Source organism: Protopterus annectens, chromosome 7.part0, assembly GCF_019279795.1.
Source record: "Protopterus annectens isolate FY-2018-M chromosome 7.part0, PAN1.0, whole genome shotgun sequence".
Taxonomy (NCBI): Eukaryota; Metazoa; Chordata; order Ceratodontiformes; family Protopteridae; genus Protopterus; species Protopterus annectens.
This window is the reverse complement of record NC_056739.1, coordinates 167,144,999-167,167,946: the sequence shown is the minus strand read 5'-3', so window position 1 is coordinate 167,167,946 and position 22,948 is coordinate 167,144,999. Positions and strand designations below refer to the sequence as shown.

At 39.1% G+C, this 22,948-nt stretch overlaps 1 protein-coding gene across 1 annotated transcript in view; it reads right to left on the bottom strand.

Moving 5' to 3' along the window:
• The window catches only part of LOC122806313 (golgin subfamily B member 1-like), a 512,564-nt gene that overhangs the window by 261,094 nt on the left and 228,522 nt on the right, over window positions 1–22,948 (bottom strand). The gene's annotated exons all lie outside the window — the stretch shown is intronic.

Genomic DNA, 22,948 nt, shown 5'->3' with positions numbered 1-22,948 from the left:
AAATAAAGGAAAAGCAATACATGTTGTTCTTTGGTAAGACGTCTGTTAATCACAGATTTGTAGACAATGAATTATTGAATAACCATTGTGACACAGTGGCGCAGCAGATAGTGTTGCTGCCTCACAGCTAGAGGTTCCCTGGTTCAATTCTCAGCTGGAAGTGCCTTCTGCGCAGAGTCTGCATGTCCTTCCTATGTTTGTGTGAGTTTCCTCCGGGTGCTCTGATTTCATCCCACACTTCAAAGACATACAGTAGGCGGACTGGATACTCTAAATTGGTCAAAGGTATGAGTGTGTAGTGTGGATGAATTACCGCGGCAGGGCTACCCACCTGGCAGTGTAAACCTTGGCTCTAGATGATTGTCACTATTGAAGTGACACCCCAACCCCGTGTGCAAAGATGGGAAAAAAGGGTTGTGAATGGATGGATCAGGCATGGCAGTGAATGGGATGAATTTAACTACACCTAATACAGAGTTCCCATGAGATGTAGCTAAGTCATGTAATCATATAACAAGTATGTAGATTACTTATTATACAATAACTGGCTATTAATATTCAAAAAGGAGCACACTGATTGGTCAGCCCAACCAGTGTGCCTGTTGTAAATTCGAGAATATACCAGATGAAAAAGGTCCGGTTACCCAGACTTTCTATAAGTATATCTGCTAAAAAATTTTACTTTTTATTTCTTTTTAAAATAAATTTACAGAACCGAAGACCTCAAGCAAACGAGGGAGATGGCACATAAAAAAATAAAAGGATAATTAGGTGCGTTATGCAAAACTAAAGAAACATACCTGATTATCCTTTTATTTTCTCTGTCCCGTCTCTTCCGAATGTGGTTTCTTTTTTCTTAATTAAAACAAAAAAAATTGGAGATTTTCCTTTCTCCACTGTTTCCTTTACACAGCACTGGTGTACTGTGTATGGATGGGAGTGCAAGTTCCATACGCATGCTCAGTACATCATGAAAGCCCCGGGATACCAGAGAAAACGCGGAAGGGCACCACGGCGCCATTATACAGACATTTTTGAAAAGTAAGCATTTTTTTCTTAAATAATGTCATTGTATAATTGCAATAACTGACTCCGTGGTGTGGTATATTGAAGATTTACCCACGATTGGCTTTATTTAATCACTCACGCTTCGCCCTCATGATTAAACCACACCAGCTGTGGGTAAACCTTCAATATACCACACCAACCTCGTCAGTTATTGTTATAATGTTCCACGTCATAGTGTTATAACAACATTGCAATGAATCAAAGTTTAATTTAAATATTAAATGTCTTTTATCTTTAACATTATCATTATTATGTCTTAGCCATGGATCCTGAAGGATTCATTGCAGTCATATAATGTGGCTTGTTTTTCTATATTCAGTATTGTAAAGTATTAACTGATGTTGTCCATGTCATTGACATAATTGGGCTTTAGAATAATAGACAATCTCTGGGTTTGCTTATTTATTCCAGACACAAGCCACAACATTTTTAGGCTTTTTCTTGTTGCATTTTTCTCTGGGATGTGACTATGTAGTTTTGTTTTTCCCAGATTGGTAATTTTATTTTATCACCAAAGCATAAACAGGCATTTAAACTACACATGGAAAGAAAGAAAATTCACAAACCCAGCAGTATTGTTTAAGCACGGTAGCACAAATAGGCATGTAAGTAACAGATGGAGTGCAAGTAGGCTTGTGACTATAGTACAACTTAATGCTTTGGCCACCACTGCTATGGTTCAGAGAAATCAGCTGTGCAAATGGGAAGAATAAGCATATAATGCATTATAGTAAGTGGTGCATTGGTTTCTGAAATTATGAAAGTTATTTAGGAAAGACGATGCAGATTCTGTCCCACAAACATTGTCAGGTCAATCCTGAAGCTAATGCCCTTGCACTCAGGCCTGGTGGAGATTCTGCATTAACTTTTATTTGCCAAAACAGTTCTTTTACCTCTAAGGACTCCCAAAGACAACTAAGAAAGAATGGAAGCTTTGAAGACAGAGCTACGGCTTTTAGAATCAACTACTCAACATCGGATGTTTAACAACTTCAGACACCTCTGGAATGGCATCCATCCCAGTCTAGGGACACATTTTGCCACCATCATCCAGTGTAAGAGGCAAAAACGTATGCGTGACTTACAGCAATAAAAGGACAAATAGCCTACTTGCTTCATGACGGAGCACAACCACAAGCTAGCAGTCATAATTTGATAAGGAACCAGCCTGACCACAGGATCAATAGTACAGACACTGAGCCATTAAGACCAACAACAGGCCTTGGAGCAGATTTCTCACCACAGCAAGCTCAGAGAGGAAACAACTACTCTCATGACCATAGGATGGATAGACAACAGACAGACCAATCCAATCACATGAACACCGGCTTTTCTGGTGAGGACAATGATGTTTTTTCCCCCCAAGAGACTGAATACCAGAGCCAAGACTTACTACAGGAACAACAGCTCATAGGTATAGCTCATAGGTTAGTACTAGGCTAACTGCTCTTGCGAGCCATTTTAAGCCTAGCCAATTATCCCTTGTGAGACTCAAACCCTGCACCTTGTGCTTGCAAGGCAAACACCTTACCATTAGGCCACCCTCCCTCACAACCCAAGGGGAAGAAGAAGAGGTGGAAACAGAGGCAGGAGCAGGGACAGGAACAGGCATCAGTAATTCCCTCTCCTCCACATAAACATTTCAAAATTAACACCGCGATTTTCAGTTTAACTAAAAGGTCTTTCTCTGATGCTCACCTCAGTGTACTGATTAAAGGCTTTACATTTATTCCTGCCCAAAGGGCCAATCTGTTTAATGTTTTACTCGACCTCAGACTTTACCTGAGAATACTCAACCTTAAATACGTTCTAAATGATGTCTCCTAAGAGACCACCACAGTTCAAACACCCAGGAGCAACAGCTTATACAATCCAGCTCTTCAAGGAACACTACTTGCATTCTTAAAAATATGGTATAGGGACATTCTTGAGCTGTTGGCAAAAGAAAGCAAGAGTAAATGGTTCAGCCTATCAAGAGTTGAATGTACAGATTTTAAGGAACTTGGCGGAGAGATGATCTTAAGGATTATGAAGTCGGATAAAGGCCCAGGGAAAGTAGTTATGGAACAAATGGACTATGTTACTACCCTTAAATTCTTTAATGTGTTGCATACCAAAGTTAAACGTGAAGTTGAGTATAGTTTTGCTAAAATCAATGAATTGTTGCTTAATCTGTTGTTACAAAACAGAATTTCTCAGGAAGAATACCACTTCATGTCAGTCCCTAACCCCAGCCTGGGTAAGTTCTTTAGGATTCCAGAAGTCCATAAGGACCCTTGCAATCCCCTGTTCAGACACATTGTCTTGAACAAGAGGAACAAGACAGAAAAAAATCTCCCAGTTTGTAGATTCTGTCCTCAACCGCATAGTCCAAAGCACCCTGTTCTACCTCAAGGAATCATGGGCTTTTCTTAACAAGCTCTTTCTTCTTTGACTCACTCAGAACAACCATCTTTTGGTCACCCTAGATGTGGATTGGTTATACACCAACATTTCACACCTAAAAGGTCCACCACCCTCAACCCAGTTCTCATAGATACCCTTTGCAACCTCATCTCAGCTGTCCTGCAAAACAACTTTTTTGAGTTTAACCAGCAGATCTATCAACAGCAGAGAGGGGTGGCTATGGGCTCCAAAATGTCCCTGGCATACACAATCTTAGTTCTTGGCACTTGGGAGACCCAGGTCCTCTCTCTTCCCTGGCTTTGAAAACACAGTGTTATATCATCGTCACATAAACTATATATTTTTTTAATTTGGAAATGGTCCAGTGAGGCATTGCACAGCTTTCTTTCTGACCTTTAGGCCATTATTTCATTCCTAACTTTCAGTGTCCAGCATAGGTGTGACTGGGCACTTCCTCAACATTCTCATTATCTTAGACTCCAAAACCAACCTTTTCCAGTCCTCCATTTATCACAAGGACACCTACAGAAACAATTTACTTGAATTCACGAATCAGCACCCCTTTTATATGAAAGCCAAACACAGTAAAGGGCCAATTCATTAGGCTTTCTGGGTTAGTCAGCAAAGACTCAGACTTTCAAGCCAAATGCTCAAGCCTTAGCTCCATGTTTATTGACAAGCAACTACCCAGCCTACCTTGTGCTTATACTCCGTGCCGAGATTAATCAGGGCAGGCACATGAAATCTCAGCCCATTTTGAAATATGGGTTTGTATACAAGACCAACGGAATCAAAGGCAAAAACTTTTCCCTGAGTTTTCTACTCCCAATTTCCCATGACACGATTCCCATCAGGGAGATCCTATCCAGGAACTGGGACATCATTCTGAACAATTGGACCTAGCTCACATCCTAGGCAAGCAACCTTATTTTAGCTGCAAAACAACAAAAACTCTTAGGCTTACTTTTGAAAAAAGTGACTATTCCCCCCTTCCTTCCATTGTGCAGGACATACAGCATAGCATGTTTAAGTGCGGCAAGTCTGCAACTATATACAGATGGGAGACTTTCACTTTCCAACATTGCAATCTCAAAGTCTCCTGCAACTACAGGTTCAATTGCCATAGCACCAGCATACATACCTTGGCTTCTGCACATGCTGGGCAGACTACTATATAGGTGAAACTTCTAGGAAACTCTCAGAAAGGATTAAAGAACATCTCAGTGCCATTCGTAACCCATATCCCAAGAATGGCCTAGCAAAACACATTGTTTCGTATAGAGGCTTCAAAGATTTCTATTTCTTTATTCTGGAGCAAATTAGTGATGTTTTTGATGACGGAGACACCCTAGTAGAGGTAAAAAAACTGTTTTGGCAACTAAAAGTTAATGCAGAATCCCCGCCAGGCCTGAATGAAAACCTCAACATTAGATGTGCTCTGTGATGGTTCAGGTGACTCCTACCCCACAGAATCTAAACATCCCAGCACCTTTATTTATCTTTAATAGACCAGTTTCTCCCTTACACAACTAAACAGTCATTTCATATTTTAGTTTAGTTTTTCACCCATTTTCCACTGGACTTTTTAGTGCCAAAACAAAGATTAGTTGCCCCATGCTTCCTAGCTCACACCAATAGGTTACCAGTACAACCTGAGAAAGCAACAAAACTACAAACTGAAGTAAAAGTCACAAAAGTTCAATAGCTTACAACCCCTAGTCTGTTCAGAACAACAAGATGCAAATCACCAGAAAATGCTGTGTAGTAGATAGAATCATTAAAAAAACCTCTTTAATAAAAGTATTTAAAATAAGATGTGTTTTCGTTTTGTTTCATCACAAAACATTATCAGATAAATCCAAAGAAATAGGGCTAAGAACTTATGTAAGAGTTCACTCCAAAGCAGCCAATCAAAGTGTCAAAACTGAGCCAGTGCCCCCTTAAAGGGAAACCTTGCTTTATCTTCATAAAACCTTTAATTTTAACAAACTGGAAATGGAGATGCAGTCATTAATACCTGACCAAACATCAGCTTGAAAAAACTGCTGCCAAAATACTTCCCTTCTTTCGAGGAATAAATGTCATGGGCCTCCTCTAAGCCCCTTGATGGATCTGCTCGACAACTACAAAGTAAAAGTAAGGGTCATGGAATTCTGTTACATGTTTATGCAGGGCATTTGTAAGTTTGCCTTTTCGTATCACCCACTTGGATACACTTACAGAACCGGTGATCTGGGGAGTGCCTTCATTACCGATTTTAACCAACACCCTCAGACTACAAGATGGATACTGAAGAAGAATTGGGATTTATTTAAAGAAAACAGAGAACTTTTACTACTTCCAGGGTGCCCTTTGGTGATTTTCAGAAAAGGGAAGAACATCAAGAAGATGTTAGAAGGTACAATGCTTAATATCAATGCAACCAGTAACATTTGCGGAATGACCAAAGGTGGGCGATGTTCGTTCTGTAAGTGGATCCAAGTGGGTGATTCTTGTTGGATAAAAAAAAATACATGTTTGGGTTAGTGTAAAATTTGTTTGTAACAGCAAAGATGTGGTCTATGCTGCTCTCTGTCAGGTATGCCCATCATTTTACTTTGGAAAAACTGAACTTGCCTTAAAAGAAAGGATGTATGAACAAATAACGAATGCCCTGGATAAACATGTAACAGAATTCCATAACCATTACCTTTACTTTGTAGTTGTCGAGTAGATCTAACAAGGGGCTAGAGGAAGCCAAATGGCATTTATTGCTAGAAAGAAGGGAAGTATTTTGGGAGCTGTTTCAAGCTGACTGTTTGGCCAGGTATTAATGAATGCATCTCCATGTTCAGTCAGGATTTAAGAAGATAAGATTTTGATGCTTTGATTAGTTGCTGAGGAGTAAACTCTAACATAAGTTCTTAGGCCTACTTCCTTGGATTTATCTGATGAAGTTTTGTGATGAAACAAAACAAAAGCACTTGTCTTCATTTAAATATGTTTATTAAAGAGGTTTTTAAATGGTCGTATCCACTACACAGCATTTTCTGGTGATTTGCATCCTGTTGTTCTAAACAGACCAGGGTTTGTAAGCTGTTGAACTTTTGTGGCTTTTACTTAAGTTACCAGTACAACCTTTTTCATTTGCAGCTGGGTTAGCAGAATCGCTCCCATTGGCACAACTTACTGATACAGTGATTGACTCTGGCACACTTCCTGATACCACCTGATTGGAAAGCTGCTTGAAAACAAGTAATTTTACTGGTTCTCCAGTGGTCAGTTGCTCACACCTGATTAGTTAATCCTCTCAACACAGCTATTGGATAATTACACCCAAGATGTACCTTTTTATTGGTTATTGCACATATTTGGTCAAAGTTTCACTGTGCTGTTTATTTGTAACTTTTATAACACTTATTTATTTTCTGAAGAAGTTCTTCATACAATAAAGAACGAAAGTGCTCATCTCACTGAGTCAGTGTCCATTTCTGCATAGGGCTTGTTTTTTTACATAGAATTTTGTCATTTTTTTCCCAGTAGTTTGTTTTTTGTCTTGATATATACATATGTGTGTATATATATGGGATCCATACAGATGCTCGACTACATCTTTCCCCGAATCCCAATTTGGTGAGCATTTTTGCAATTTCGCGTAAGTGTGCTTGTTGTTCTGGTCATACTACGGTGTGGTAAGGGAAAATTCCCTTTTCCCCACTGTAGTGCGACCTTGGAGTGAGAATATTAAAGTGGGGGGTGCAGGGAGGCTTGCCCCCCTGCATTCAAGTAGATTTTGTGTTTTTTTTTCGTTTGTTTTTTAACATACTTTAACAAAAGTGCTTTTTCGATGAAAGTACTTTCGTTAAAGTGTGTTGGGTGATATTAGATTTGGGCTTTTGCACTTTCATTTTATATATATAAATGGATAGATAGATATTGGTATCCCATAAATGTTGGCACATTTAGGTAGTGGTGCTTCTAAATAAATATGCACTTTGTCAGATATCAAGCCAGAAACATTGATTTCATATAAAGTAATCCACTTGTCCCTCTTTACATAATATTGCCTTAGAAACCTTTCCTGTATTAATTCATCCAACAATACAATTCTGAAATGTCTGTCATAAAATTGCTATAATATAAATGTTACCTCAATTTATGTGGTTGTTTAATCTCCTTAACAAAATTAATTGCAAATTGTTATTGTTCAGCCTTCAAGGACACTGTTATATTGCTGATTCATTGTACATTGGCATGTTCAAAGTACCATTCCCACATTATTTCAAAAATTGTCCCTATCCATGCAATGAATGAATACAATCAGATTTTGTTTCTCATCTTATGTTGACCATTGATTTTGTAGAAACAGTTTCAGCTTAATGTGAAGAATAAGCATAACTACCTTTTGTAAGTCTTTGTTTAAATTCATGTGATAATTTTTGGCATCTGCATCAAAAAGTGAATATAGTTGTGCCTTGGCAGTACAGTAGAGGATGACTACCATAATTCAGGCCCAACATGAGCCGTGTTTCAGGAATACAAAAACTGAAAGTGGGAAATGGGCAAGGAATGGCGGTTGGCAGTACAGTAGAGGATGACTACCATAATTTAGGCCCAACATGAACCATGTTTCAGGAACAGAAAAACTGAAATTGGGAAATGAGCAAGGAATTGGGGAGACGTTTATTTTACAGAAATACTGAAAGAGCGGGGCATGTAAGAATCAACTACCAATCATTAGCGGACCGGAGTTCCGCTGTGGCGACCCCCTAACTGGGAAAAGCCGAAAGACGCAACAACAACTGAAAGAGCGAGTGAAATATCTATTGAGATCTGATGGCAAACATTGCTGCTTATTGCTTCTGACTAACTTGGATACAGTAAAAGTAGGATGGCTGTTCATTCTGAAAATACTGGGGTGTGGAGGCCAAGCACAGGCCTGTGTCTTGCAGTGTGATGAGAAAATCAGGTCTTGATTTTTTAAAGATTTCAGTCAGACCATGTGGATCATAACAAACTATTGGTTGGTACTGCCTTTATTCTTTGTGTTCTACAATAGGCAATAGCAGATAACATGACATGACAAACAATGCTCCCATTCGACCAAATGCTTTTCATACAAGAGAGGACAATTTGATTGGTACCTACATATAAAGGTAGTACAGGTAAAGAAACTGACATTGTGCACCAAAACTGTTGGTGTAGAGTCTAATTAGAAATATGCATGTGCTGACCATCAGGATATGGGGTAACTATGGATGGACAATAAAGTACGACCTGGAAAAGAGCTTGGTGTTAAAGCTGAGTGCGCTAACGTAATGGCCTGAAGCAGTCATAACCAGATGCAGGAACTGGCAAACCCTTAGTTTTCTACTCCGTGTGTGTTTGAGATATGAGACAATCAGATCGAGTTTATTATCAAGCTTATCAAAACTGCAAAAGGCTGTAACTCACTCCTGTGCATTGAATAACTTAAAGTGGCCACAGCAGAAGTTATGGGATGAAATATCCTCACAGAGTAGCACTGCCATTTTGCCTGAAAGATTCAGATCCACTTTTTTAACCAAACCATAAATTCATACTTTGAACACAGAGGTCCAACCCTCTAAATGGCAATTTATCAGCAAGTACAACTTAGTGATTCTATTAAATTTGATTAGTCTTTTGGTAATGTTACTATGTGATACTGGTATCTCTCCAAGAATTCAACTTTAGTCACTGATTTTGTTGTAGATTACTGATACAGTTAGTCCTTATAAGGGACCCTTTGCTCTTTTAATTCTTTAAGTCACCTAGCTGCTGTAATTCTACTGGTGACCCCTTGACTCAGTTAATCCATTCTGGAGCTTCCACATTCTGGTAATCATACTAGGGTCTTCCATACCTCTCAACCTCTTAGTGCAATAAATCTGGACAAAGATGAAAATACTGGGGGACAAAGGCACAAAAATATGGACAGATTTTAAATATTGTTCTTATAAACTTAGAAAGTAGATAGAATAACAAGATTGTTAGTATGCATTTTCTGAAGGATATGAAGTATGAAACTCAAATGTATGTCATTATTTACTGACTTCAGTCTTTGCTGAATTTCCAGAAAACCACAAATTTTACAAGGAAACGACCCAAAAATATGAGGCAAAAATCTGGACAGTTGGGAGGTATGGGGCTTTTCTGAATCTTTTCAACTTGTAAGGTTATTGATTTTATTAATCGTTTTTGCTCTTCCTGACTCCATCTGTCCCACTCAGTTACACCCCACTCCTCTCTAATTTTGTTAGACTTAATGGTCTTTTAATGTACACAGCAGACAGCAAAGTAAGGTCAGAGTAAGGAAACATCAAATGTATATATAGGGAAAATATAAACCAAAAAGGGAAGAGAATTCATTAGCACAAGTAAGACAAATATGCAGATTATGTGAGGTTAGTAAGTCTTATTTCTGTGCGATTCATAATCAGCATGGACCAGCTCTGTGGCACACTGAGTGGCCAAGACTTAATTGTACTGTAGTGACCATATCATTCCATGACATGTGATACAGTGTTTTATAGTTACTGGTGATTTAGACAGTCAGAACTGAGACAGGACAGGAAATGAGACAAGCCATATTTTGAAAGTATCAAATGGTATAAGAGCACAGCATCTTAATATTTGTAGATGAAGGCCAAGTTCAGGGCAGGCACATAAATCTGGACTAGTTTTATGTTTCAGAGTACATACAAACCATATATGTGGTAGAGGTAACAAGAGGAAGTGCGAGAAGCAATACTTCATATAAAAGAACAGTAAGAACATGTAATAACCAACCCAGTATGACAGAGGGACATGTAATAAGCAACCCAGTATGACAGGGTTAGTTTAATTTGTTAGAGGAGATTATCATGTACATTGATGCATTTTACACGTCTCCTTGCTAGGTGATGCAGTTTTAGTAATTAGAAGAATTGGGATATTTTTGTTATGATTAGCCAATGATTAGCCACTTTTCTTGACTTCACTTTGCTGTGCTTTTCACTCTGTCTAAAAGTGGTCCACATGCTGTCAACATCTGGTCAAGGGTGCTGCTCTGACTTTTTTTCCTTGCTTAGTCCTATCTACAAAGTATGCAGACTTTTTCCCCTCAACATAAACAGCTACTGGAAGCAGCTTTCTGCGCAGTCCCACCTACAAAGTATGCAGTGATTGACAGAGACTCAAACCTCTGTGGTGCTCTGTCATTCATTGTCTAGATCAAGGTAGGTGGGGCCAAACAGAAAGCCCAGAAACTTTGGAGGTGTGGGGTAATTTTTTGATCTCTATCAGTAAACAAGATTTAAACCAAGTTTTCCACCTATCCAGTTTTTAGACAAGTAAACATTTGTTTCCCCTCATTGTAATCTAACAACAGGCAGGGTTGCAAATGTTAATTCTGGCCGTGAGCATTTGCGACAGAAATGGTCGCTGCATGTACTATGAAAAAAGGAAACCACATAAAGATAGCTTGCCTGTGAAAATCCTGAGTAACCAAAACATGTCATTCTTAACAGAAAACTTTCATCCTTTCTTTCATAGAAGCGAGGACAAAAGAATGAATGAACTGCACTCTTATTTGCACTTCCTCGGTATTTACTGACTTTCATGTAAGTGGAGCTACCACTGTGGTGCAGCGGTAGTGTTGTTGCCTCACAGGAAGAGGTTCTCCCATTCGATTCACAGCTGGAGTGCAGGAAGTGCTTTCTGTGTGGAGTCTGCATGTCCTCCCCGCGATTGGGTGGGCGTTCAAAAGACATGCGTAAATGGGCGTGCCTTCGTTGAAGGTTGAACGTCGAGCTGGCACCTCGCGTTCGTGAAAATCTACTGCCAATCATTAGTGGACCAGAGTTCCGCTGTGGTGACCCCTAACCAGGAAAAGCCGAAAGACAACAACAACATGTGAGTGGAGTTACAGCTGTTTGTAATGATCTGCACAATCAACAGCTGTATTTATGAGTATAGAAAACAGATAGGATTTGGGCAAAAATAATTATCATCCATATGTTTAATTCTGACCAAATGCATTGCTTGTTCAATACAGACAACAAAGAGAACGGTCATTCATCAAGTTATAAATATTCAATGGTTTAATGAACAGTTTATTACTGGCTTTTGTCCATGATGGCCTTTTAAAAGAAAAAATACATTTGGTCACAATAAAGCATCTGAGAAGTTACAAACACAGCCTATAAAATAACTGCAATTGGTGGATATACGTGTGTGTAAGAGAGAGAGAGCTAACTCTCAACTGTCCAGATTTTCTGTGATTTCCCAAGGTAACATTACATTTTTTGACTGCAATGCTTTAGTTCTGATTAATGCACAAATCTTTCAGTGCACTTACTTTTTAAGGTTGTCACCAGTCCTGCTATTAGTGGGGCACTCACATTTTGAAACTAACCATCCCATCACCCGCTTCAGAAAGCAGAGGGACACAAAAAGTCCCACTTTTCATAAATCTCTGAAATGCCAAACAAAGTTGCATCCACTTATAATGAGCTCTCTTCATTCCAGGGAGGTAACTAAGTAGTCTCGATCCTCACCACTGTCTCCGGTGAGGGAGTGTCACTAAAAGCAGGGATAGAAATACACAATTTCCTCTAAGAGTACACTGGAAACAGGTTCCAAATCTGGGAATGGACTTCACTCCAGGTCTCCAAATGAGTTTCCACACTAACCACTGCAGAGCACTGTGTCCCAGTTCTAGGTATCTGACACACTCACTCTTAAATGTCTGATATTCATACATACACACTTTCTTGGGAAAGACTGACACAGATATACCTGCTGTGTTTCTTTGCCCAAATTACAAGGTAATAGCTGCCACCAGTCAAATATCACAATATCCTTCAAAGGGGTGTTCAATTAAATTGGGTACAATAGATATTGATACAAATGATAGCATGCAATCCAAGCAGTAAGGCTTTTCAGAGTGGCCCTGGTGTTATCACAATAGGCATAAACACTCTCAAGTTATTAAAAACATTCACTAATTAAACAGCCACAATGAGAGGTAGTAAAACATTTAATAAATAAAAGGATTTAAAACATGCACATACTGAATAATTTATTCCAATGAATAGAGTTTCACATACAGGAAATACGAAAATAATACTGTAGGATAGATCTCACATTGATTTTAGAAAACCTCAAACTAGCTAGCTGTAGTTCCCTGACTATCTGAAGATTAACTGTCCCTATCTAATCTAAATAATTCAATAAGGCAAGATTATACTCTTACTTCTGCAAGGCAAGATGAGGAATTATGTTCCCATCCAGGCTTTTGTCTGTCCTCAACAACTGGAACTACTACCGTGGAAACAACTGGACTTACTACTGCTGAACAGCTCTAGAAAACAACTAAACAACTGACTCAGAACCTGCTTTTATAGTAGATTTTTTAAGTAATAGGAATCTGCTATGAGAATTCTACTCTCTCATATCAGACTTTGAAAAGTAAACAAAAGGCTGCAGTGAAGATTGTATTCTCCCAGCCCTGGCAAACAATAACATCACATCTAGGTCAGATATTGTTATCTGTGTTAGCATGACTGGCTGAAGTTTTGTAAATAATTGTAAATCACCCTGTGTTACATATGCCAGCATGACTAGCTATAATTTTGTAAATAAGTTTGTCTTTTTTGATCACTGTGATTTATACAAGATGTTTGAATGTCAGTGTTCTTCTGGCTGACCAAATGTACATTTTTAAAGAGAATTCTGAATGTATGTTATGCCATGTCATGCTAACACAGACAACAATATCTGATATCATCATGTTGCTTAATACTTTCTCAGTAATTCAGAATTTTTCGGCCGCTATGTTGCAGCAGTTAGTGTTGTCGCCTCATAGCAAGAGCCTCACCAATTCGATTCTCTGCTGGAGTGCATTCTGTGTGGAGTCTGCATGTCCTCCCCACGATAGACTGAAATCTAAAAGACATGCAGGTAGGTGCATGCATGTGTGGGTGTGCCTTCTCTGAAGGTTGGGTGCCGGGCTGGCAACTCAACACCTTAAAAATCACTGCCAATCATAAGTGATCCGGAGATCCACTGTGACAACCCCTAACTGGGAAAAGCTGAAAGACAGTTATTTGTGATGTCACCAGGCACCCAGCATTACTTCATCACAGGTTAAGGCTGCATTGTCCAAGGCCAAGAATACAGCTTCCATGGGACCCGATAACATCCCTGGCTGTGTTCTACATGAACTACAAAGCAAAATGGCACCACATCTGTGTGCCCTGTTCACTCACAGCCTCACCTCAGGCTTTGTCCCTACCGAATGGTGCACTGCTACTGTCATCCCTCTCCATAAAGGGGGAGCAACTACAGACCCTGGGAATTAATGCCTCATTAGCCTGACTAGTTTGATATGCAAAGCTATGTAGTGCATCATCATGGCACTGATTAAAAAAGATATAGGTAATCTCCAAACTACAGACCCCATGCAATTTGACTTTGTGAAAGGGAGATCATGCCTGCTCAACCTGGTTGACTTATTTGAGTCCGTCACCAGGGCTTGGGATGAGGGTTAGGCAGTGCATGCAGCCTACTTCAATCTGGCCAAGGCCTTTGATACCATTCCTCACTCAGGAATTATTGATAAACTCACCAAACTAGGGATCAAACCTTGTATCACTAGGTAGGTTGCAAATTGGCTCACAAATAGACCCCACAGTGTGAAAGCGGATTCTAAGACTGACTGCCGACCAGTCAAGAGTGGAGGCCCACAAGAATCGGTCCTGGGTCATCTCCTGTTTGGTGTCTATTTCTCAGAAGTCCAGGCCAACACAGTGGGACTCTGGCTGACTAAGTTCACAGATGACTGCAAGTTGGGAGCCATTATTAACTTCCCAAGTGATGCAGACATCTTACAGAAAGGCCTCACTGAGACCAATGACTGGTGTCAAAACCATGGCCTTAAGCTTAATGCCAAAAAAATGCATCGTCATCCCCTTTGGTAAAAACTATTTCCCACTAATTACCACATTGATGGGAGCCCACTGAACACTGAAGGTGTTATAAGAGATCCTGGGACACAGTTTGACAGCAACCTCTCCTTCGGCCACCACACTGCCATTGTGGTCAGAAAGTCCTTCTATGTGGCACATCTCATTACCAAGGTTTTTGCATCCAGGAAGAAAGAGGTCATCATCTCTCTCTACTCTTCCCTCATTAGACCAATCATCGAGTATAATGCCCCTTTTGGCATATACCTCACTAGACATCTGCAACAGCTGGAGAGGCCACAAAAGTACCTCATGAAGAGGATCCTAGGCCTTAAACACACACATGTCCTACACGGACAGACTCAAAAACTCCAACTATTCTCTATCTCATATTGTCTACTTAGAGGCAATCTCTACTTGACTTACAAAGCCATGTCTGACCCAGCTCTGTTAGAAATTCTACATCTAAAGAAATCCCAATCCCTCTGCACCACATGCTCCAGAGACCTCAACCTCATTACCACAATTAACAGAACATGCTAGAGGGACAGGTTCATCACCCAGAGACTGCCCATGCTCTGGAATAGACTTCCCATACATGCCAAGCAGAGCACCTTGCTGTCCCTCTTCAAGAGAAATCCTGATGAGTGGATGGGTAATAGAAAGTTCATCCGGGAGATCACTCCAGTGGCTCTACTTGATAGAGGCACTAGTAACTAATGTCAGATGGCACAATGCTAGGGCACTTCTAGGGGCTAGGTTTGTAAAACCTCCAGTTCCATTAGCCTAGTACACACCTATGAACCAAATCAAACCTTCATGGAGAGCCGTTCCCTGTCAAGTATGGGTGGTAAAAACAGTTCAGTGATTGTCTGAAATTCATGTAGGGGCAGGGCTCACATAAGGAAGAGCTCTATAAAGCCTGTGGCTGGTAGATAGTGTTCTTATTAGCACTTTTGCAGCAATGACTACCTCTCTACCTCTTAGCACAAGAAATCTGGACAAAGCCTAAAATAATTGGGGGACAAAAGCCCAAAAATAGGGACAAATTTTAAATATTGCTCTTATAAACTCAGAAGTTGTTAGAATAATAGGGTTTCTGTTTGCATGCATTTTCTGAAAGATAGGAAGTCTGCAACTCAAATGCATATCATTATTTGAGAAACAAATGCATGTCATTATTTAGTGACTAGTGATTTGCCAGAAAACCACAAATTTTATAAGAAACAGACCAGAAATATGAGGCAAAAATCAAGACATTTGAGAGGTATGAGTACTAGTTAAAAAAAGAGAGGGAAGGATCTGTTTTTTAAGCTAGCAAGCAAGACTGAAAGCCAGAAAGGAGAACAGCCAGCAAAGCAGATGCAAGCTTGTCAGGAAGCCAGCTTGGCCATCAGGCAGCAAACTAGTAAGGAGGCCAGCTAGCGAGCCAGTAAAGTGGTCAGTAAGTCCGGAGGCCAGCAAGATGGCCAACTAGCAAGAAGATAAAAGTGTAGGTGTGTGTGGGGGTATCTATACATTTGTAGGTATATATATATATATATATATATATATATACATATATATATATATATGTATATATATATATATATATATATATATATATATATATATATATATGTGTGTGTGTGTGTGTGTGTGTGTGTGTGTAGGACACCCGATCAAATGGACACAATGCTGACAAACAGGAGATTGACTTAAAAACACTGAATTAACAAATAACATTTTACATTGATCTCCTGGCTGTCAGCATTGTGTGTCCTGCACCCATATATACACATACACATTTATTTATTTATTTGGGGGGGGCTATGTTCAGAAGCTTGCTTCTCTGGAATGCCCAGGCTGTCATGTGCTTCATCACACCCTCTACCCATGACCAAACCCATGATGTCATATAGTAGCCACAGCCCCTGTATCTTACTTTGGACTACTGAAAAGGTGGCAACCGTATGCTTTTAACCTGAATTTGCATGCATATATACTGCGGCAGCCCCTATTTCCTACCCTTCTGTCTGGTTGCCATAGCGATTCTCTGCTCACTTGGGATGAGCCATGTAGTCTGTGGGAATACAGGGATTTCATGAAATTAAGCTGCCTCCTGATATGAGCCAAACAATGTTAACATTTAGTTATCACCCCCACATCTGTTTTCTGCTTGATACGTTCTACACAATGTAGCTGCTGTTTTGAGAGAAATACTAAAAGCAGTAAAGCCAAGAAAAATTCTTTAAGTTTATGGGTTTTGAAGACTTCTACCTCTACCAGTATGCACACTGAGAACTTAAAAGTTTCAGAGGAAGCCTTCTATCAGTGATCATTTCTTTTCTGACTTTCTTAATCTTCATGGTACCTAAAGATAGCTTCTGAAGAAAATGAGAGGTATTATTTCAAAATGCATATGCTTTCTTGAAAGATGGGGAGAATTATCACACTTTTAACCTCTCAGTTTAGTACCTGATGCAAGGCAGCCTTTTGTGTAAAGTAAGGTATGGCCTGGCTGTTTTTTGCACAACTATTGCTTGCATTACGCATACCAACACGGATCAACACAGATTGGCTTCATTTGTAATTTTATAAGAAATTTATGTGCAATTAGCCTTAGTGAAACTTAGCTTGCATCACACTGATACTATTGTAATGGTAGTAAATAGCTTTAAAAAAGGCTGCCCTTTTTAAATCACTAAGTACCCCTCTTGCCCTCCGCCCCTCAGCCTTCAACAGCTTCTGGCACCCCTGTTAATAAATAAAAGAATGACTCTGTAACGCGCTGTTTTTCATAGACAAAAACAGCAAACCTAAAAATGCAGTTTTGTAATAGGTTTAATATTGTATATCTGGGGTTTTATTTATTTAAAGCATGGAAACAAAATGTTCCGTATGGATATCGACTGTCTGTCTTAGAAGGTCTATATTTTCAGGGGGGGGTTTTCCAACAAGTTGTAGACTCTGCTTAACCAAGCTTATCATCCCATCCCTTGTACACAAAGCCTAAACCCTGTTTCAAGAATTATTGAATTGTAACAGTTTTTCCCCTAACTAAATAAGACTATTTTAATCATCCACCAGACATTCTATAAAAAAAAAGGTTTTCTTGCATCGCCTAGAGTTATCCAGCTTGTGTTTCCAAACTTCGTCTTCCTGTTTTCTCGCATCTCCTTTTTAAAATATTGTATACACTTGCACACTATAGATCCCCCTAAAGTGCACAAATGTTTTGATCATACCTCTTCTTTACCTTCTTTCTCCAAGGCTATAGACACAATTGTTTTAATATGTGCTTATATATGTCCTATTAAAGGACATGCATAATTTTGTTGCACTCCTATGCCTCTATCTCTATCCTAGTGAAGTTGAGAGCTCCACAAATATATAGCATGTTACTGATGTGCTCTTACCAACTGTCTGAATAGAGATAATATTCTTTTGTTTTGAAATTATGTCACCTCTTCCTTTGCATTCCTCTAATTTTCCTGGATCTATGATTAAAGTGTGACTGTTCTGTGGTTGACAATCATATGTCGGATCACTAAACAGCACAGCACTGAAAACAGAGCACCTTCAAAAGCAATAAAATTCTTTAAAAATGTTTTTCTGCAGTGTCATCCATGCACTACTGACATGAAAGAATAAACCCTTCTATTCTTACAGAAAGAATAAACCCCCAAAGTACGCCGTCTCAAGCCTTAAATATTTCAATGCATACAAGTTGTCTCCCAAATTCTAGGGAAAAAAAATCACAAACAGGAAAATATAATGGAGACATTTACATCAAATTATCATGGACCTATTCTGAGCTGGATGTGGATTTTTATTTTATCATGATTATACTTGAGGAATTTGTTGCTTTCTGCTTTAAACTCTCAGAAAATTGTTTCATTTGGTTATTTTATTCTCAGGTGTACATTTTCCTTGTTTTCTCTGGTTACATCATGGACCAGTTTCTTGTTTTGTTACACACTGAAAAAATTAATAAAAAGAAATTTGACAAAAAAAAAAAGGCTAAACGCAGGGAATCACACAGTAGTATCACAAATTAGAATGTAGATTGCTGGCGTGTTACCCAAACCTGCACCTGCCTTTTCTTGCTGATTTACCACATTGCTCACATAGTTTTGGATCATCAGATTGGCAAATTCCATGGTTTGTATAATTTCTAACTTTTCACTAACAATTTGTTAGATAGCATGCCAAGTGGGTCTATATTACAGCATCAAACATTTAGGTCATCGAACAGCCAAATGTCGAAAGCTACAAACCGCGAACAGCCAATTATGCAATTTTTTTACAGGGAAAAAAATTTGCTTGGCCATCATCAATAACTTGCCCTTTTCCCTGATGTAGAGCGATCTCGGAGTTGGTATATTTAGTTGGGGGTGTATGGGAGGCACAGCCCCCTACTTGATTAGGGGTTTGAAAGTATGTTTTGTTTTCCGCCGGCCAAGCAAATTTTTCCCCTGTAAAAAAATGCTCATAATTGGCCATTCGCGGTTTGTAGCTTTCAACATTTAGGGGTCGACGTTTAGGCGTTCAACAGCCTAAATGTTTGATGATATAGACCCTGCCAAATACCTTACAAAATTCTAAATCACCAATGTTCAAGGAAGAGAGCACCATTAGATTCATTATTCATGACCTTCCTACTGTGAACACATGCCCAAATGGCATTCAAGCACAGTTATTCCAAAATTTTGCCAAAAGAAAAGGCAAACCTGACAAGCCAGTAGTTTTTAACCTGTCTTATACCTTTTCTCATAGAGATTTTCCAATTTTCATGCACCTTATTCTGCTCTTGTTGCTGTTGTCTTTCGGCTTTTTCCCCAGTTAGGGGTCAGCGGAACTCCAGTCCGCTAATGATTGGCAGTAGATTTTCACAAATGCCGAGGTGCCAGCTCGACGTCCAATCTTCAACAAAGGCATGCCCATTTACGCATGTCTTTCGAACGCCCACCCAACCGCGGGGAGGACATGCAGACTCCACACAGAAGGCACTCCCCGCACTCTAGCCGAGCATCGAACGGGAGAACCTCTTGCTGTGAGGCAACAATGCTACCGCTGCACCACCGTGGATTACCTTAGTCTGCTCTTGTAAAAAGATTATTTAATTTTATCCATTCTCATATCAGTTTTCTAAAAAAAAAATTTTAGAATAAATCCCATCTGATCATTTACTTTGTCCAGTTTAAGCCTTGGAAGTACTTTCATAATGTTAGTCTTACAATACTCTGATGAGTATAGTTTTAGGGAGTGGCCTTTAGTTTATTATTTTAGTCATGGTTATTCAGACCCACATTGACTGGCAGTACAGTGCAGTAGGGATTTTTGCACTTTTTCTGTCTGTTGTGCAACTGTGAATTTTGAATCTTCAAGTTAGGGAGTGGGAGATAATCTCCCCAAATTGGTGGGTGCAGGGAGTTTGCTCCCTGTAAAAACATTTTTTCTCATTGTTAGTATTTTCATGTTATGCTTCATAGTATCAAAATTGATGAAGTGATTTGACTGAGCATAGGCAAACCCTTTTATAACCTTTTCTTCAGTGGAAGGAAAAGAAGTAGCCTCCATTCTCATAGACGTCATAGATGTTACAAGACAAATGAAGCATGAGAAAGTGTGCACCCTGGCAAAATGCCCAGCCACATGTGGTGCAACCTCTTTTCAGGAGGGCCACACCAGTCTGTCCCAGTTCAAACTTATATATGCCCATTCAGACATTGATTTACAATGTTTAATGTTAAGGGGAGTTGTTTCATAGATATAATTTAAAACTCTGCCCCATGAGTGTTGGAGAAGATGTATTGCTATGGTTCTAGTGATGGCAGGGTTTTTTTTTACTTGCTTAGATGCAGGATGTCAAGTATAATTGGATCCCTAATGGCACAGTAAGATGTAGAGGTAACCCTTTAAGCATCTGTTGGAAACAGGATAAAGGTATAGAGCAACCAGACAGTCGCAATAACTGTAAGGGATTGTAGGCCTGAAATAATTTTTGGTTAAGACCCTGCGAAGTCTTTCCAGCTGTTTTAAGTGTTAGGTAAGATGCATCCTGAACAGAGCATTTTGTTGAGTGACTGATCTGATTGGTGTTGAATACAGTGGGGTGATTATCTCTATGGATCTGGCTGTTATCCCCTTAAGGAGTAGTCGGGCCAGATAGAATGACTTCCTAAATGCCATGGTAACATGATGGTCAAAGGACAGTGAGTTTCTTATTCAGATACTTAAGTCCCTGATTATCCTCTTCTCCTCATCATCTGCATTTTGTGTGTGTGTGTGTGTGTGTGTGTGTGTGTGTGTGTGTGTGTGTGTGTGTGTGTGTGTGTGTGTGTGTGTGTGTGTGTGTGTGTGTGTGTGTGTGTTTGAAATGGTTTTATTCTCATGTGTGTGTGTATTGATTGATATTATCTAAAATTAGTCCTTCATTTGTGTTGAATAATTTTCCTTTCTCTATTTCTAAAATGGTACACTTTTTTCCCTTCTGGCTATGAATCTACCTAATCAGAGGCCACAGTGGCTATTTTACTTGTTTGAGTCTGCCTTCCTGATGTCATGAACCCTTAATTCTAATTGAGACATGTCTGTATTTAACTTGATTGTTAACCACACTGTTTGAGGATTCCTAACCTGCTGGACTTCTACAAGTGACAGGTGAGATGCTCTCTTCCTCACCTGACTGCTGCAGTGGCTCTGCTTGCTAATACACTGCTATGGAAATGTTCAGTGAGAATGTCATGGGTTCCATTCCCCTGAGGTTTATCTTCCTGTTGCTTTCTGCATTACTATAATGGTGAGTATCCCTACCTCACACACTGGACACCAGTGTTCAGTTCCCTAACTGGGAGTAGTTGCACCTTTTCCTAGTCAAATCAGACCATAATTAAATCACCTTCACTTTAATACTAAAGTTGGAAGCATCTTCCAATACCTCAGTATTTTGAGATTATGCCAAGGATAATCTACAAAACCTGAGCAAGAACCTGGGTAAATTCAGAAGCCCCTACTATCCTGATGCCCTCACTGCTTATGACAGAATCTTTTACCACCAAATTCTGTAACGTGTAAATAACTGCATAGATACATCTGCCCCCCTCAGAAGTAAATACAATACTAAACTAAAAAAAAAAAATTGTGGAACTGTAGTATAAACAGGCTATGTAATAAAAAAAACACTAATTACATGTAAAAATAAATGTAATTCTTAAGAAGCCAATAATGCTGTTACTAAATGTACATGGAACTCCCAACCCTGATCAAATCAACCCAAGACAAGTGTGAGGTAAAATATCCACTTAGGTGAAGGATAACCACAAAGTCTTCTTCAACTATGTTAGAAACCTCTGAAACAATGCCTAGTACCATGTATATCAAATAGTAAAACAATATCACATAAGTGGACCCAGGGTATGTAACCAATTTATTACAGGACAAATTATGTTCAAACGTGATCACCCCCTCTCCTTCCTATATTCCTAGATTACATTGTGATGATGTGAGGCAATGCCAGCTATGCCAGGAGGAGTAGGGCAGTGCATATGTAACATATGCCTGCATAGCTAGCTGGAGTTTTGCAAAGAATTATATGTAATTTGTATATCAAACTGATTTGTACAGATGCTAGTGTTGAAAAATGTATTTGTAAAGCTGCTTGTGTTACAAATGTGGGTACTGCTGGACAGAAAAGAAATACAGTTATTTGTCAGACTGTATTGGAACTGTTGAAATTAATTTATTGTAACAGAGGGTACTGGAAGAGAAGTGGTTATTCTCAGTCCAGGTAACTTTGAAAAATAGTCTGAAATTAAATTACCTGCTTTAGGCCATAAAGATTGTATCTTACAGTTCTAACTGCAGCCAGAGATGAAATGTCTGTCAGAAAACTGGCTTAGTAGCTCTTTAGGAAGAGTGGAAGTGTTAAAATGGCTTTACAGATTTCCAGATGCTGTAATACATCTTAGCAAAGCTCAATGTGCATGTATTATGACACAAATGTGCAAAATCTTGTCTCAAATGTTTAGTAAAAGGGAAAGCGAGGGAACCAGAGTCAGGAGACCAGATGTGATGTCATTCTGTAGCCAGCACTGAAATTATATTTAGTTATTAGTGAGAGATGTCATTTAGTTCTCAGCAGTCTGTTTGTGAAACCTGACATAAAGATCTACTCACCCACTTCATCTTGCCTTGCTCTGGTAAGTGAACTATGGGACAGTAATTCTTTAGATCAGTTAGGAAAATATAGTGAGATTAGTTAAGTATTGTTTTTTTGTATCTGTGTGAAGCTTTCATTCTGTGTTATTTTTAATACTTCCTGTGACTGAAACTCTAGTGTTTATTGTAAATATCTATTTAGTATTTCCGTGTCCTTTTATTATTTGTTATTAAATATATTTAAACTTTCATTGTGGCTAGTCATTTAGAGAATATTTTAATCTTTGAGAGTACTTATATTTATTTGGTGACAATGGGGCCACTCCTGAAAGCCTTGCTGTTTGGTCAGCTTTACCACTGGTATTAGTATTAATTTCAACCAGTAT